This window comes from Fukomys damarensis, unplaced genomic scaffold, assembly GCF_012274545.1.
Source record: "Fukomys damarensis isolate Sample0158 unplaced genomic scaffold, DMR_v1.0_HiC HiC_scaffold_35, whole genome shotgun sequence".
Lineage (NCBI taxonomy): Eukaryota > Metazoa > Chordata > Mammalia > Rodentia > Bathyergidae > Fukomys > Fukomys damarensis.
This window is the reverse complement of record NW_022900947.1, coordinates 37143374-37160148: the sequence shown is the minus strand read 5'-3', so window position 1 is coordinate 37160148 and position 16775 is coordinate 37143374. Positions and strand designations below refer to the sequence as shown.

General features: G+C 35.5%; 1 protein-coding gene across 1 annotated transcript in view; it reads right to left on the bottom strand.

Annotated features, from left to right (window-relative positions):
- Atp10d (ATPase phospholipid transporting 10D (putative)) overlaps positions 1 to 15282 on the bottom strand; it is a 96202-nt gene extending 80920 nt beyond the window's left edge. The window contains exon 1 of the mRNA XM_010640194.2: positions 15008 to 15282. The gene's annotated coding sequence lies outside the window, so the exon portion shown is untranslated. The remainder of the gene's footprint in view (positions 1 to 15007) is intronic.
- Between the last annotated feature and the right edge of the window lie 1493 nt (positions 15283 to 16775).

Below are 16775 nucleotides of genomic sequence, written 5' to 3'. Positions count from 1 at the left end.
TCCCATAACCTCTGATCATTTAGCAACATAGGGTCATCTTTGTACTATGCCTCATTCTCACAAGCTCTTACTTCTCTGCTTACTTGGTTAAAATGTTATGGTCAACACTGTAATCCCTCCCTTCCTTTAGCTCCTTAACTCTTCTCACATCTTTCTTAGCAAAAGCTGTGCCCTACTGGAGTTCAAATCAGGTATACCTAGTAAACCTATATATTCTGCTCCAACATCTGCAAGTTGAAAGTGACTAGAGAGAAGCACTAACATCCCTGACCAATGTGGCTTGAAATTCCAACCACAAACCAGGAGTGACCTTCACACTGATTGCAGCACTACTGGATCTCCAGTCTAGCCCCATGCACTCCATACACAGCTCTTCCATATCTTTCCCTTTCTCCTCTGTTGCTCACTATCTCCCTGCCAACCTTTTCCTGCTGGTGACCTTGTTTCTACTTTACTCTCATAAAGCTATCAAAAGAGAACTTTCACAAACTCTTTGATCTAACTGTTCCCCAACACAGACTTCTCCCCAGAATTCTAGACTCCTATGTCCACCCGCCTGGCTGTCTCTAGAAAGCTGCAGGTCAAAGTGAGCTTCCCATACTTTTCCCAAACCTGCCCCCCAACAGATTAGCCCTGTCAGTTGATGGCAGCTCCATCCTTCTGGATGCTCACAGTCCCTGAGCCCTCTGGGGTCTGGTCTTACTCTCCCAGCCCCCCACCTGTTGCCCAGCACACCCTGTTGACTTTCCATTTAAATCCATCCAGAGTAGTACCATACCTCACTGCCTCTGACCACCTTTGCTCTACCTCAGTAGCCTAGACCTGTTAAAAATCAAAGTTAGACCCTGATATTTTCCCCATAAAAACTCTCCAATGCCCTCCATGATAAATGCAGCAACAGACTGCATACAAGTCTGCTTCAAATTGGCCTCGCCCCTGCCTTATCTCTCCACAGAGCTTTCATGTCGCTGTCTAACAGTACCTAATTTATTTTTGTGTTTTAGCTCTTGTCTGGTTCCCTACTCCACCAGAGTAGAAATTTCCACCTCTTTTGTTCATGGATGCAGCCTATGCCTAGAACATTATCAGTATTAGACTTTCAATAAATATTTGTGGAATGAGTATGCAATGAATAATTAAAATAACACCTCTCATATGTGCAGTAAAGACTGTTACCCTTGACACCCATCGACACACTTGCTCTGAAGGCTACATAACTAGCTTAGGCATTTCCTGATATCTCACTAAAGCATTTCATATGCATGCAGAAGTAAGTTATTATATTTCACGTTAAATCTAGGCATGCAACTCTGAAACAGACATTCATTGCTCTCAGCAAGAGGAAGGTATAAAAAGGGAAATAAAACAAGTACAACCTCTTTTTAAAAATAGCTGAGATATTTAAATTTCACTGTTCTAAAACTATCAGTAAGGAACTTACTACTCTTTTTTTCATACAGCTTATAATTTGTCCCTTTAAGTACTAAAACAATTTCATCTGGGGTGGAAATCATTATAGAGCAATACTCAATTTTCCTATGTTTGACATTGTAACATTTTATTATACCATATTTTTTTCCCCTGGTACCAAGGATCAAACTCAGGTCTTTGTGCTTGCGAGGCAAGCAGCTGTACCACTGAGCTAAATCTCTGGCTGAACATTGTAACATTTTAAATAAATTTTTTCTGATAATTATAAAATTCTGGTATTCTGAGCACTAGAGTACTCTATGCAATGATCCCTTTGGAGCCTTCAGAAGCATATTCATAAGCTTTGCTTCTAGTCGTTTAAAACTTCTTTGATTTGAATGCTCTGGTGGGGTCTGAGAGGCTTTTCTACCATTGGCTGTCCAAATAGCTCCCTTGGCAAACATGTAACTCTTCTAACTACCATAGAAAGGCTTATAAATATAAGTAAATTGAGCTAGTGACTTCAATAGTCTTCAGGAAGAAAATAAAAATCAAGCAACATTAACTTAATGAAATCATTTCATTGTTCAGAGATCTCATCCCTGTCTGCTTAGTAAACTGAAAGGCCACAAGGCCACAGCCAGACACTTTTACAGGCACAGAAATCATAGTGATGCAAAATTTTGTGGTCCAACTCCATGATTCTTGCCCTGCTGGAGTACACAGTCTGATCAAGGAAGTAGCCATGAACCTGATGAGGTTACACAGTAACACGAGATATTTCAAAGATTAGTTAGTATGAGACAAAGTTTGATATGTATCACACTTTCAGAGCAGAAAACAGAAAGAATATTGTAATACTGAACAATAAAACAGAGAGAACTATAATACTAACCAATAAATAATCAACAAAGTTCTGAAATGAAACTAGCACATGGATAAATGCTCATCTTGAAAACTAATGCCGAGATATCTTTTTAAACTGGCAGAACGCAAATTTTCAAGTGTGCTATCTCTACTCTTTCATTCTACAGAGGGCTAATTCTAAATGTTATCGATAAGGGCCATGTAAATGTGGTCGTAAATCATGCAAACACACTGGAGTGTGGTTCTAAAGGCAGCTTTTGAAAGATTATTTGGAAGATAAAGGGGAATGATCTAATTTTTTTTGTTTAAATCAGCATCACTTACAAGATCATCTTGCTCACTGTTATTAACCAATACCTGGAATATGTATGTCTGATATATATAGCAGGGACTCCAGGAATAATTTTGAATGAATTAACTCATATCAGTTTGGTTCTTGGAGGTACACCGAGCACCCTGGGAATGAAGAATACTCTTTTTAAAAGGACCACTCTTCAGAGAATAAAAGCCATATAACTAATATTGTTTAATGAGGTCTATTTGGTCAATTGTTCTTGGAGGTCTGTTCAGTTCTACCTTGATCTTTAAAGTGATCTACAACTGTCTCATCATTGCCATAGATGACAATAATATTTGTGTCTAGATTGCTGATTATTTAAATTGCATTAGAGCAATGGTCTTCAAATGGAACCAATTTTGGCAATATGGGAAGATATTTGGAGTTGTGGGTGCTACAGCCAGGGATTCTCACATACCCTAAATGTACAAAATAGGTCTTCACAGAAGAAAGTTATCTAACTCAAGAAAGTCACTGTTGAAAAGGCCCAAGTTAAAGCAATCATCCCATTTATTCAAGAGAGAGGTAACTGGTAAAATGGAAAGTCATGAGTTCATGCAGTCATGAGTTCAAATTCTGACTCTACCACTGGGCTCCAATGGTACTTAATAACTTCAGTTTCCCTATCAGAAAAGTGACAATATCAACACATACTATGCAGAGTAGTTGTGAGAACTTCCCAGGAATGTATGTACGATATCTGACATATAATAGATCGATAAGTGGTAGCTATTCTTACTATTTTAAAAGCACTTACTGGTTGTGGAAAGCTAACTAGGAAAAGAATTAGCAACTTAAATGGACAATTTATAATTTTAAAGGTAAAAAAAATATCTTTAAATATTCCAATTAAATATTTCATTTTATATGCAAGAAATATTAAGTCCAGAGAAATTGACTTACCCAAGATTGCATAGCAAGTTAGTGGAAGGACAGATGAAATAATCCAGCTACTCTCTACTAGCTTTTTATTATTGATGCATAGATAGATAGGCTTTTCTTATTCCTAAACTATGTCATGGCCATACATGTACCATCAATTACTTAGATTAATCTGAACAAAGAATTAACCTGCTAATGTTTTATATGACAGTATTAGACTATATAATAATTAAGATGTTTTCAGATATGCAATTGTCTTAAAGTTTTCATAGGCTATTTGAGTTAATTTGTGAGATCTACTCTATTGTTAAGTAATTTCCTAAAAGTCTTATGATCATCACAATGGTCTACTTTTTAAATTAATATCTTTTAAAATCAATATTAGGAGTTATTCATTTCTGATTTCAACATTTTTCTTAAAGAATATACTCCCAAAAAGAGCCTGAACAAATACATAGAAATTGACATGCTACAAATAAATAGGCAAAAAACATTTTTAACTTCACTGTTAATCTAAGAAAAGTAAGAAAGGCAGATTTGGCATTTTTTTTCTCCTCAATATAGCCATGTTTTTTTAAATCTGTAATTGTTACTGAAGGTAAGCATTCATATAGTTCTGAGGGGGCTGGGGATTTGGTTCAGTGGTTCTGCAGCCTGCCTTGCAAAAGCAAGGGCCTGAGTTCGATCCCCAGTACCACAAAAACAAAAACAAAACATATAGTTTGAGGGAAGTCTAATTTTCCTTAATTTTCCAGAGCCATAAGGTAATGTCTTAAAAATGTTTATCTTCCATGACTCTAAACAGAACAATACTCAACTCAGCATTAGAAAGGTACCTATCCAAATATTCAGAAATAGAGAAATTGTTAAATTGTGATACATATATATGGAACTATAACCCAGCTGTCACAAATGATGTTTAAAAGAACTTTTAATGAGGCACAGTGGCAGCATACCTGTAATCCCAGTAATCTGGGAGGCTAAGGCAGGAGAGCCACAAGTTCAAGGCCAGCCTGGGAAACTTAGCAGCTCAGTGTGACCCTGTCTCAAAATATAAAATAATAAAGGACTGAGGTGCTGGGATATGTCAGTTCAAAGGTTCTGGTTTGAAACCCAGTACTGCAGAAAAAGGAAACAGATATAGATAGATAGATAGATAGATAGATATAGATATATACATATATATATATATATATATTATACATATAGAAAGATGCTTACAGTTTATAAAGTTTCAAAGCATGACTTAGACCTGAATACAAATATTATCTCAAATATTAATATATACAGTATACAAACAGAATACAATATTTAAAAAATATTAACATTGGATTTTTTGAAATTGCATATTAATGGTTAATTTTTAAGTATTTTATGCTGATTTTAAAAGTATTCTATAACTGTCAATATTTTATCATGAACATAAAAATATTAAATAAAGAAATATTTATCTTAATAAAAGTTTAATTAAAAAGCAGATCATCATTTTACTCAAAGGCATTAATGTTTGCTGGAAGCTGCAATATTGATTATGCCCAAGGCATGCTCTAAGCAGTGCAGGCTATAAAGAGTTAAATCCCAATGTTGGGTTATTTTAAGAAAAAAGTCTGACAAAAGCTATGTGACTCACAGAAGCATCTCATGAGCACTGCAGTAGCACACAGGTTAGCATGACCTCCCCACTAACAGCACAGCCGAGACCAGCTAATGGTCTATAAAGCCATGGGGCTAATATGTGATAATGCGTGTAGTTGAGGTGGGAGTAATTTGCACCAAATTCCATTACGACAATTAGTGCCTTCATAACTAGAAGGACAATGTTCTAATTACAACACCATATTTTGTCTATCTTGTTTCTAATTTGAAAATGCTTTGTCTCTTCTCTTTAAAGCCTTGCCTGCATTAGTTTCCATAGAAACCTTATGAACAACACATCTGGACACATAGCTCACTTTTCCCCAGTTGATGAAGAATAAAAATTAGAGGCTGACATTGACCAGGGTCTTTTGGTGAGGATCCAGCACTGGCTTTCATTTTTTTCCTTTAATTCTGTCTTTGAGTTTTTCTTCAGGTTTGCATTGCATACTGAACAGGAGACTAGACCCTACTGCAGAGAACTCTAGCAAATGTTACTTTAATCACAAATGTGTTACTTTATGTAATCATGAAATATATATTTATGGTGAAGAAAAGCATTCACAAAAGTTGATATATTGCTCCTACATTTAAGATGTGGAGAAAAAATGCAATCCTTTAATTTTTGTTTTCTTTAATATCATAAAATGCAAAACATTAGCTTCAAATCTGAAAAGCAATGTTTATATGCAAGTACACAGGTAGCACATGTACATGCAATATTCAATATTGAAGATATAAAATTGAACAAGTTTATACTAAATTATTCTTAATTTCATTGTCTTCATAAAAGCACATACGTGTATTCCTTCCAAGAAGTTTTGAATATGATTATAAATGTGAAGCCAACAAAGTATTCTTTTGGACAAAGAAAATCATTAAAAGATATTTCATAGATACAGCTCATTCAATTTTAAGAGACAGCTTATTTAAATGCCCAGACACTTCTAGGCAATGTCCTATTTATGAAAAATAATTGTGAAAATAGATTTTAAATCATATTCCACCTAAGAAAACTCAAATAGTTGTTGTGGTAAAATATTTTTATATTTATGTATGGAATACACAATTCTAATATAAAAATAATATCAAAGTCTTATGAATAAGTCTTCATATTATCACTTTCCTTGCTCTTTAGAAAATTAAAGTCCGTGGTGGGGGGTCCTGTAGGTGAGAAGATTTTAAATTCCTAATTAATATTTGATTTCATGATTCTTCCTGTTGACTCCTATAGCTTCATAACATAATGGACCTATATTGTTCTTAAAGGACTATATTCAACATCACATGTACCTGGCAAGATAAAGAGAACAAACAAACACAGTAAGTACACATTAGGTACTTAATCTGACTTGATTAAATCCAAGATATAAGAATATACCCTATACATAAAATACAAACACACTATAATACATACTTTTATGCTAAAATCTGATTTTGTGGCAAATTAATTAATCACAACTTTATTGGGAATCTGTATCATTCACTACCTCTATAAAGATAGCAGGATCTCTCAGAAAACTTAATTTTCTACAAACTCTCTTAGAGTCTTAAGAGATACAAATACTTCTTTTAATCATCCTCCAATAATATCTATATCTAAGATCAGAGGATGGGGGGAAAAATGTCCTCTTCTTTTTCTCTTATGAAACACAAGGATGTTTAGTTCAATTTTATTTTTAAAGGGAGTTATTTGCCAGTAATTAAATAACATAAAGCTAACCAACATAAACCTTTATGTATTAAACACTGGGTTTTCAATTGCTTCATAGCTTTTGCGTCTTAAATTAATAGCTTTTGCATCCAGCTCCATGATAACACAGAAGTATTAGAAACAATACAGGAAATTCAATGAAATTGTCTTTCTGGGTTGTTTTAAAATAGGTCAGGCACCTGCCTGGGAAAGCCCAATGAGTATGCTGGCCTGCTTACCTGAAGGTCCTACCTGAATGCCCTGAGAATTTGCACTTTAACAAGCTCAAGTGATACTGATTTTCCTGATCTAGGAACCATACTTTGAAAAGCATAAATCTAAATCTGCTCTGCAAAGTCTTACTTTTAATTTATAAATGTGGGTTCTCCATGGACTTATTACTATTCAACCTTATTTATGCAGCTAATCATTTTTATCCATGTGTATATTATAGTTTAAATAATTAATGAAACTACTTTTTATATACAATGAATAATCATAGACGTTTTAAGAGCAAAAATAACATGCTTAACAAATAAGGTAAAAAGGAATCGTAAATAGGGAAGTGGAGTTATTTGGAGCTAAACAAAAAGACTAGTCAATAAAAGACTGTACTACTAAACTAAGAGGTTATATCAATAGATTAACACATGTTTTCTAGAGTTCTCTCAAGTATTATTATCCTGCACTATAAATACAAATCAGCTACAAGAAGACTAGAATTGTGAAGTATGTCTTTGCTTTAAAATATATGGCATAGCCGGGCATGGTGGCACACACCTGTAATCCCAGCAATTGGGAAGCTGAGGCAGGAGGATCACTGTGAGTTCGAGACCAGCCTGGGCTACATAGTGAGTTCCAAGTCAGTCTCAACTACATAGTGAGACCCTGTCTCAAAAAACAAAAAATAAAACAAAAAACTAAAATATGTGGCATTAACAAATCCTCAGTAGCACAAGAACTAGCAGAAAGAATCAACAACTGGGATCTCCTCTTATTCAAAAGCTTCTGCACAGCAAAAGAAACCATCAGCAGAACTAAGAGACAAGCTGCAATGTGGGAAAAAAAAAATTTACCACTGCTTCTCAGACAAAGGACTATTATCTAGAATATATAAAGAATTCAAAACAATCAGCACCCCCCAAATATAAAGACCCAATTCAAAAATGGGCATCTGAAATGAGCAGACATTTCTCAGACAAAGAAGTAAAAGCAGCAAGTAAATCTATGAAAAAATGTTCCACATCCCTGTTCATTGGAGAGATGCAGGTGAAAACAACACTGAGATTCCACCTCACCCCACAAAGAATGGCTGCTATCAAGAAATCACACAATAACAAACGTTGGCGGGGTTGTGGGGAGAAAGGAACCCTTCTCCATTGTTGGTGGGAGTGCAGACTGGAGCAACCACTATGGAAATCAATATGGAGATACCTCAAAGAGCTGGGACTAGAGGTTCCATTTGACCCAGCCATCCCTCTGCTGGGTATCTTTCCAAAAGAATGAAAAGAATCATATCACAGTGATATGTGTGCACCTATGCTTATAGCGGCACAGTTTGTAATAGCTAAAACTTGGAAATAGCCCATCTGTCCATCAGTTGGAAACTGGATAAAAAAAGATGTGGTTTTTCTATAAAATGGAGTACTACTCAGCCATAAAGAATGAGAAATTAGATTCATTCACAGGAAAATGGATACATTTTGAGGATATACTCCTAAGTGAAATAAATAAGTCACACATGTGTAGTAAATACCTAATAGTTTCTCTGGTGTGAAAAACTATAGTAGTACACAAGATCCTACTGAGATAATTAACAATGTGAAATAGGAAGAAAAGGGCTAAAGGTGTAGGGAAAGGGGGAAGGGTAGGGGAAATGTAATAAGGGGAAAAGAGAAAATATGAGAAAATGAAAAAAATGGAAATAAAGTGTTTGTAAATGGGGAGGGGAGGAGGGGGTGAAGGGAGGGCAGGGACAAGGGGAAAAAATGAGAACCAAGATCCATCATGTAAAGGTACAAGATCTCAATAATGGATGTAATTGTACTGTATAGCTAAAATGTACCAATAAACTCAATAAAAAGAAAAAAAATTTTAAAAATAAATGACATTATTGGTCATGTGGTAAAGACAGCCATTACTTCATTCATTTTAGTGACATTATTGAAAATACATTTCAGTATGATGCATGAGAAATGTACTTTTTAAAGCCTGTAGATTTGCTTTGCAAAGGCACTGAGTGACTTAAAATGGGTTATAAATATTATATAGATAAGTATTATTTCTCAATGGCTAAAAATTACTTCAGCACATGCCTTAATATAATAGAATTATAGATTATATATAATACTTATTTAAATTTTCTCAACACAAGTTGTCCCCAAAGCATGAAAATTAATTATGACTATGTACTGTATAGTATATAAATATCAAAAATGACAGATGAAACAGTATTAAAAAGAAGTTAAGGAGCCAGGGATTTAGCTCAGTGGCACCATGCCTGCCTCACAAGCACAAGATTCCGAGTTTGATCCCCTGTACTGAAAAAGCAAATGAAACAAAACAAACAAATAAAACCAAAAATCACACAAACAAACAAAAACAAGTCAAGTGTCTTCACTGGAATTACAAATAGATTCATTATAAGTGCTGAATTTTAATAATTTCCTCAGTGCTACCTACCCCGCAAAACATACCCATTTTGAATAAGTATATACATGTGTATTGTAATCAACAGTTTTCAGAACCACAACAAATGCACCTGCAGTTAACAGAAAGAATTCAGGCTTTGGAAATAGACTCACAACTGGCAACTGACAACAAACTCTTATTCTCTCTGAGCCTCAGTTCACAAGTTTGTAAAACAAAAATACATTAGATGTTAATCTACCTCATAAAATTTGGCAAGGAGGTTTGTTAAGTAATGCACCTAATACTTTGAAAGTGTTCCATCACTTCGTTCTCTCACCTGATGTTTTCTGTGTTCTCCCTATATGCTAGAAATTGTTATAGAGGCTAGAAATAAATCAGGCACAAAAAGTAAAATCTCAGTTTTTTAGGAGCTTGGCTACTAGCGTTCATTTATTTTACTCTGTTTTAGGTACAGTACTGAGTAGTTTGGAGATGAATACAACACCTCCAGAAAGAGGTCAAATACTCAATTCAATTGCGAAAGAATAAAATTCGGGTAATCATGCAGTACTTGAATTTGAAGAAATAAATCGTACTGAGAAGCCACGGAATGAAGTCAAAGGATGGAGAAGAAGAAGAGGAGAGACTCCCCTGAAGAGACATAAAATTACATATGATACAGACAAGCTCAGGGAATAAGAGGGACAGGGAGAGGGTATGAGGACAGCAATAGAGGGGAAGATAGGAACTAAATATATTATACACATTGAGCCCTCACTCCATGTCAAACTAGAAGGGAGGGTGGGGAAAGGAAAGTGATGACACGGTTACAAATGACCAAAGTATGTTATGTGCAAGTATGAATCTGCAGAAATGAACCATCAATAGGTATAGCCAAGAAAATTAATGAGAAAGAAAGAAGAAAGGAAATGAGAAGACCAAGGAGCTCTGTGAAGGGGGTAGGCAGATAATCTCTGGGCTCTTTATTCCAGGACAAATTGTTTTATTAGGAAAGCGACCTTCGTACTTTAATAATTAAAATAATATGAAATGGACTTGCACCTGGAACCACCATACTCCCTCACATGAAACATGGCAACTTGGGTGAAGAAAGTCAGTCTGAGATTCCAAGAGAGAATTACTTTTCAAAATTCACTAACCCCACTGAAAACATTGCACTTTCAGTTCTTGGCTCAAGGATATTAAAAGCTCAGTGCTTCAAGAATCAGGCATTTTTCTATCTGGACAAAATAAGAATATTGATGTCTCAACCTGGAAATATCACAGGTTAAGTAGAGTCCATGTCATTAATAACAATCTCTAGAAAAAAAGCTTGAAGTAAAGGTAAATGGATATTTTAATGAATATTTTAACTGTCCTATATATTTTTGTAGTCTATTTAAAGCAAATTAGAATGTTGTGAAATCATGCTAAATAATTATGAATACCATAAATCGAACAAGACTTCACAATATTTGGGACAGTTCAAAATTCATTTCCACTTTCCTTCTCATACCAAGAAAATTATAATTTTTTTCACCTATCATACATATAAAGTTGAATTTTGTTTCTTTTACTAACAAATGCAGTGGAATCATCTTCCTTTTCTTAAATCAAATAAATATATTCTAGGAAGATCAATTAAGGAGTATTTAGTTAAGGCCTGTCGGCATCAGATCCTAGCAGATGTGATCAATAGGAAAGAAAAGGAAGTAAAGCACAAGCTAGTCCAACATGACTTATTCCAGAAAATAAAACAGAAAAGAGTGTGAGCAGGAGTAAACCTTGTCTCATGATTTCCTTTTCTAATCCGACTGTTCTCACCAGGAAACATAACTCAAAAAATACTACTTGACATGAAATGATGTATCATAAAGAAGTGCAGTACCCTGTGAAAGAGAGGAGAGCTAATATCATCTACGTGCTTTTCATTTTAGGTGGGACAAGTTGTTCTATTAAGAAAGTGACTTTTTTCCTTAATAATTAACACAAATTCACTGAAAATTTCTAGAAACGGATTAATATCATGAGAAAAAAAGAGGTATCTGTAATCTTGCCACCTAGACATAATAAGGACTATTAAAATTTGATGTGTTCTTCACCAATAAATTAGTTTTGTGCACAGGTCACTATTTTTCAAAACTATACCATTTTATAACTTGGTTTGTTACAGAATATCAAAAGTATTATTCCATATCATTGAATAGTCTTCCCAGTTATCTTTGCACATTTTGATTTGCTTTCCATGTTTGTTCACATAATATATGTAAATATGGTAATAGTGCTGTACTGGAATTCTTTCTTTATTGGGAGATTAACACACATACTCCCAACCTTAGATGATCCATTTTATTTTCATTTTGAAATTACACAATTATATCTGTTTTTCATTGGGGGCATTTTTGTATGAGTGTTCATATGTCTCGATCTTAGTCCATTTGGATTGCTAAGCAAATTATACTGTAAACTGGTTGGCTTATTAAAAAAATAACAAGACCAGAAACTCATTTCTTACAATTCAAGAGGGTGGGATGTCCAAGATCAAAATGCCAACAACTCTGTTGTCTGATGAGGGCTTGCTTTTTGGTACACAGTTGGCACCTTCTGACTATGCTCTCATAATGATGGAAAGGGTAAGGCTGCCCTCTATGCCTCTTTTATTAGGGCACTAATCACATTCCTGAGGCCTTCATCCACATGATCTCATCATTCTCTAAAGGCCCAACCTTTTAATACCATTACACTGGTGTTAAGGACTTGATAAATAAATTTAGGAGCTGGGGGCAGGGAGACACAAAATGTTCCAATCATAGCAATATTATAAAATCACAGCTTTCAGTAATGTCTTTTGAAAAGGGAATAACAGAATGTAAAAATATAGAGCCTAGCATGTGTCTTTATATTTTGTTTAATGGTATTTCTTGGATTTCTTTTTTTCCAGTGCTGTGCATTAAACCCAGGACTTCCTGCATGCTAGGCAAGCACTCTACCATTGAGCTATACATCCATAATCCATTCTTGGTGATACTTTTTAAAGTAGCATTTTTCTGACTATAAAAGTAACAGATGCTAACGAAGACTTGAATGTCAGGAAATTAAAAAAAAGAAAAGCCTATAACTGCACCACCTATAAATATGTGTATATGTGTGTAAACATATTTAGGCATATGATATATTAATGTATAGACCCAATGATTCAGAAAGAATTTAGATGCAAACAAAAAGTCTTTCTCAATATTGTTCAGTTTTTTTTTTTTTTTTTTTTTTTTTTTGGTACTGGGATAGAACTCAGAACCTTGTGCTTGCAAGGCAGGCATTGGTACCACTGAGCTAAATCCCCAGCCCTGTTCAATGTTTTAATTTAGAGCAATGCTTGAAACATAGGGCTTAATAAATATTTACCGAATAAATAATTCATATTTATTTCAAAATTGCAAGTCTGTTTCATAATCATAATTTTTTCAAAACTATGTTGGTTTTGTTTGTATCTATAGATAGATAAAACATTAACTTTAAGTATTTTGTTATTGGCTCTTTGTAATTTTTGCATATTATAGGTAACACTATAATGAATATATTTATACATCTTCATATGGAAATCACAAAATTTCCTTAGGATATATTTGTAGACCTAGGGTTGTTTGTCCAATACTACAAATTAACAAATTACCGTATTTTTGTTGTGTGTAGCTGTATCAATATACCCTTCACTGAACACCATGAATGTAGATTCTATTAAGGCACAATTTTTCTACAAAGTTGGTATCACTAGTTCTTCTATGAATGAAATCTTTTTAAAAATGAAATAAATCCATTTACTAGGGAGGGAATAATGTTTTCCATACAATATAACAATTCCAAAAATGATATGGTGTTCAGCTGCTAGAACTATTAACCAGATATGCTGATAGCATCCAGCAAACATATTATTCCTAGAGGTAATAAATTCTATTTTTCTTAAATATTGACAATCTGTTAAGTTTATCTTCAAAGCATTTTGCTTTGATAGTCCTCAAATGGTCTTGCTTGCTAAAAATATTTTCTTAAAATAATTCCCTTCATTTAACAAAAAAAGATTTTTAACTAAATCACACAATAAGTAAAGCATGGAATGAAGGGATGAATTACGTGGATGTTTTTAATTTTTAAAATTGATTCTAAAATATAAAGTTGTCTAACAAATGAGCCATTTGTGTTCTCAGGATTTATAATCAAACTCTGAGCATTTCTCTTCCTTTTACTGACAATACCAAAATAAGCAATATCCTATTCAATGTTTTCATCACTAAGCAAGAAAGTATTTATTTTTTCCTATACGAAGGACAGAAATTCCCCACATCCTTTTTTAGACTGCTGAAGTTCTCCATTTTTTTATACACTTTAACATGTTAACAGTTATACTGTTATTTTTTTTTAAACATCCAAAAACTGTTTGGCTATTGCTAACTGGGTTTTCAATACAGATAGTAGATTGCATGTTGATTAACCCCTTAATTTTAATGTAAGTAAAATGTATGTGTAATGAAAATAATAAACACTTCAGAAGAAGCATTTACTACATTTTGGAGTAGACAAGAATGGAGGCACTGAAGAAGCTATTCTGTTACAAGTAAACAATGTTTTTATGACAATGATATTTTTACAGAAATGTAACATGGCCCAATTTAAACGTGGATGCAGTGTCATGAGGGATATGATGTTGAACAACGACCCCCTAACCTTTTTGGTCCATCTTTCAAAGTGGATTAGTCAGAGGCTTGCTGGGAGCATAAAGAATTGCTTCCTCCCTGCAAAGAACTATCATGAAAAGAAGGAAGAGGAAACTGGTTTTATTGAGATAACTTGCTGAATACCTGAGCTAGCATGTCTTGATGAATCCGAACAATTGAAAGTATTTGTTTCTGAAGGCACTGTCCCAAGTCACGACAAGACTCTATGCTGGAGGAATTCAGGAACCACACATCATATATTTTGCCCGTTGCACGTGGTAAAATACGACTACGTGTTTCTCAACGTGAAATGAAGAGTGCGCCAAATAGCTCAGTTTCTCAAAGTTGGTGTTGCCGGGAAGAATGTGGACTGTTCTGTTTGGCAGTACTCCTTTCAAAACTATTTCCGAGCAAGGTCTAGTGTAAACACTTTTCTTTTTCCTGAGGAATAAACAGTGAGCATTTGCTGGGCTAAATTGCCAACACTTTTCCACTTCACCTTTGTGGGGGCAGCCAGCAAAATCTGTTCCAAGCTCCTGGATTTCACAAGGAAATGACAGGAGGGGTGTGTGTGTGTGTGTGTGTGTGTGTCCACAATCGTTATAAGAGCCAGCTTTCAGAGCAGATAAAATAATTACCCTACAGAAACTAAGTGAAAATGGTATGATCAGTTCTCCATTTTAAAATGTAGAAGCAGCCCAGAACTCTAGTTTTGAGCCCCGTCATTAAACTTAAAAGGACTGGATGAGGAGCGCGGGGGGAGGGTTAGGGAGGAGGAGAAGAGGGCTGGCAGCGAAGCATAAGCGTGAGAAACAGTAGAAAGGCTCGCCGGTTCAGTCTTACCAATTCCTCCCCAGGAACACATCACACCATGATGATCTCCTCTCAAGGTGCACGAAAAGGATCAAGTACAAATCCAGAGATGATGGTGGTGGTGGTGGTGGGGCGAGTTATGCTTCCAAGCCAGCCATCTGCCTTTAAGATTAAAAACAAAAACAAACAGCAAACAACAACAAAAAATTCAATTCAATTAAAAAATACTCCTCCAAACTCAGCCCCAGAGCCGCCGCCGCGGCCTCCGACCTACTTCTCTCTCCCCTCTCCTCCCACCCCCCGTGTCCCCGCCTCTCGTGACGTAAGGGGCGGGGCCTGGCAGCTGCGGGGCAGCGGCTCCAGCTGCTGACCGCAGCTCGGACTGAGCAGAGCCCCGGTGACCACGCGGTCTCAGCTCTCGCTTTCGCCCTGCAGTGCGCCTTGCCGGCTGTTGAAGGTTTCGTAATTCCTGTTTTTCTACAATTCTGTTGAGCACAACACTCATTCAACTACATTTAAAACACTTGACAATCATTTTTTGGAAGGTAAAAAGACCAAATCTAAAAATTCAATATTTAGTCTTATAACTAGAAAAGAAAATAAGAAAAAGACCACAGTTATGATTTCATCTTTTTTTTTCCTCACTCCTTGTCCTCCTGTTCCTTTAAGTCAGCATAATGTTACTTTCTCATATACTGCCAGGGTCTGTTCACTTAAAACTCACGTTAGAAAAAAATCATAATCGAAATACATGTCAGCAACCCATCTGGTCTCTCCAAATTTCTGATCAGCTAAACGTTTTGAGAAGGAAAAAGACCGTTAGAGAAGAGAGAAATTTTAGAAGAATTCAGAACAAAACCTGATAATCACTGGCTGCCAATTGCATCCCATGAAAACAAATATAGGGTAGAGGGGAGAGAAGTTCCACAACTACCCTATTTGGAGTCTCTATTTTCCGTTCTCTTAAACGTAAAGCAAGGGTGAAGAAACGAAATAATCGTGCAAATATTTAATTGCCGTATTAGTGAAGCTCTCGCTAGGACACACAAGAGAGCTGCAAACTCTGTCAGGCCAAGAGAAGCCAAACAAGTTTTTGCACCCTCTAGAAGGCAGTTACCGCTGCCAGATGGGAAAGAACAGGTTAGGTATGGTTTCCTGTGATGCCCTATTACAGGTAAGGACAAACCTCTAGAGATTAGTCAACTCTGGGATAAACCCAGCCATAGTACGGCACCCTGCCACTTACATGGCTTCTGAAAATGCTGGCCTATTACCACTTTTTATGATCGTGTCTAACACAACACACGATGAAACAAATTTATGTCCCTGATCAGTTTTCTGAGGGAATCCTGGGTTTCCTGGCTCAACACAGTCACAACCCAGTGTAGGGCCTTTGGGGGAGGGCACATACAGGATAATTCAGACATGAGCTGGCATTTGCAGCCTGTTGGGATTGCTTAAGTCAATGGCTCATCCTAGCTGCACATCAGAGTCAGAGATACCAAGGCCCCACCCAGGCCAATTAAACTAGAATCTCTGGGGTAGGGTTCTGGCAATTTGTGCCTGGTTTTTTTTTTTTTTTTTTTTTTGTAAACTCACCTCATGATTCCAATGTGCATCAAGAGTTGAGAATCACTGGCTAATATTTTCATTGTCTCAGAAGAAAATATACATATACAAACATTTACTTTTTAAAATGCAGTAATTGAGTAATGGGAAACATTTTGTAATATAAATTATCCTCATGTATTATTTGTTTGCATATTTGTTGATATAGAAAATATGTAGCAAGATATAT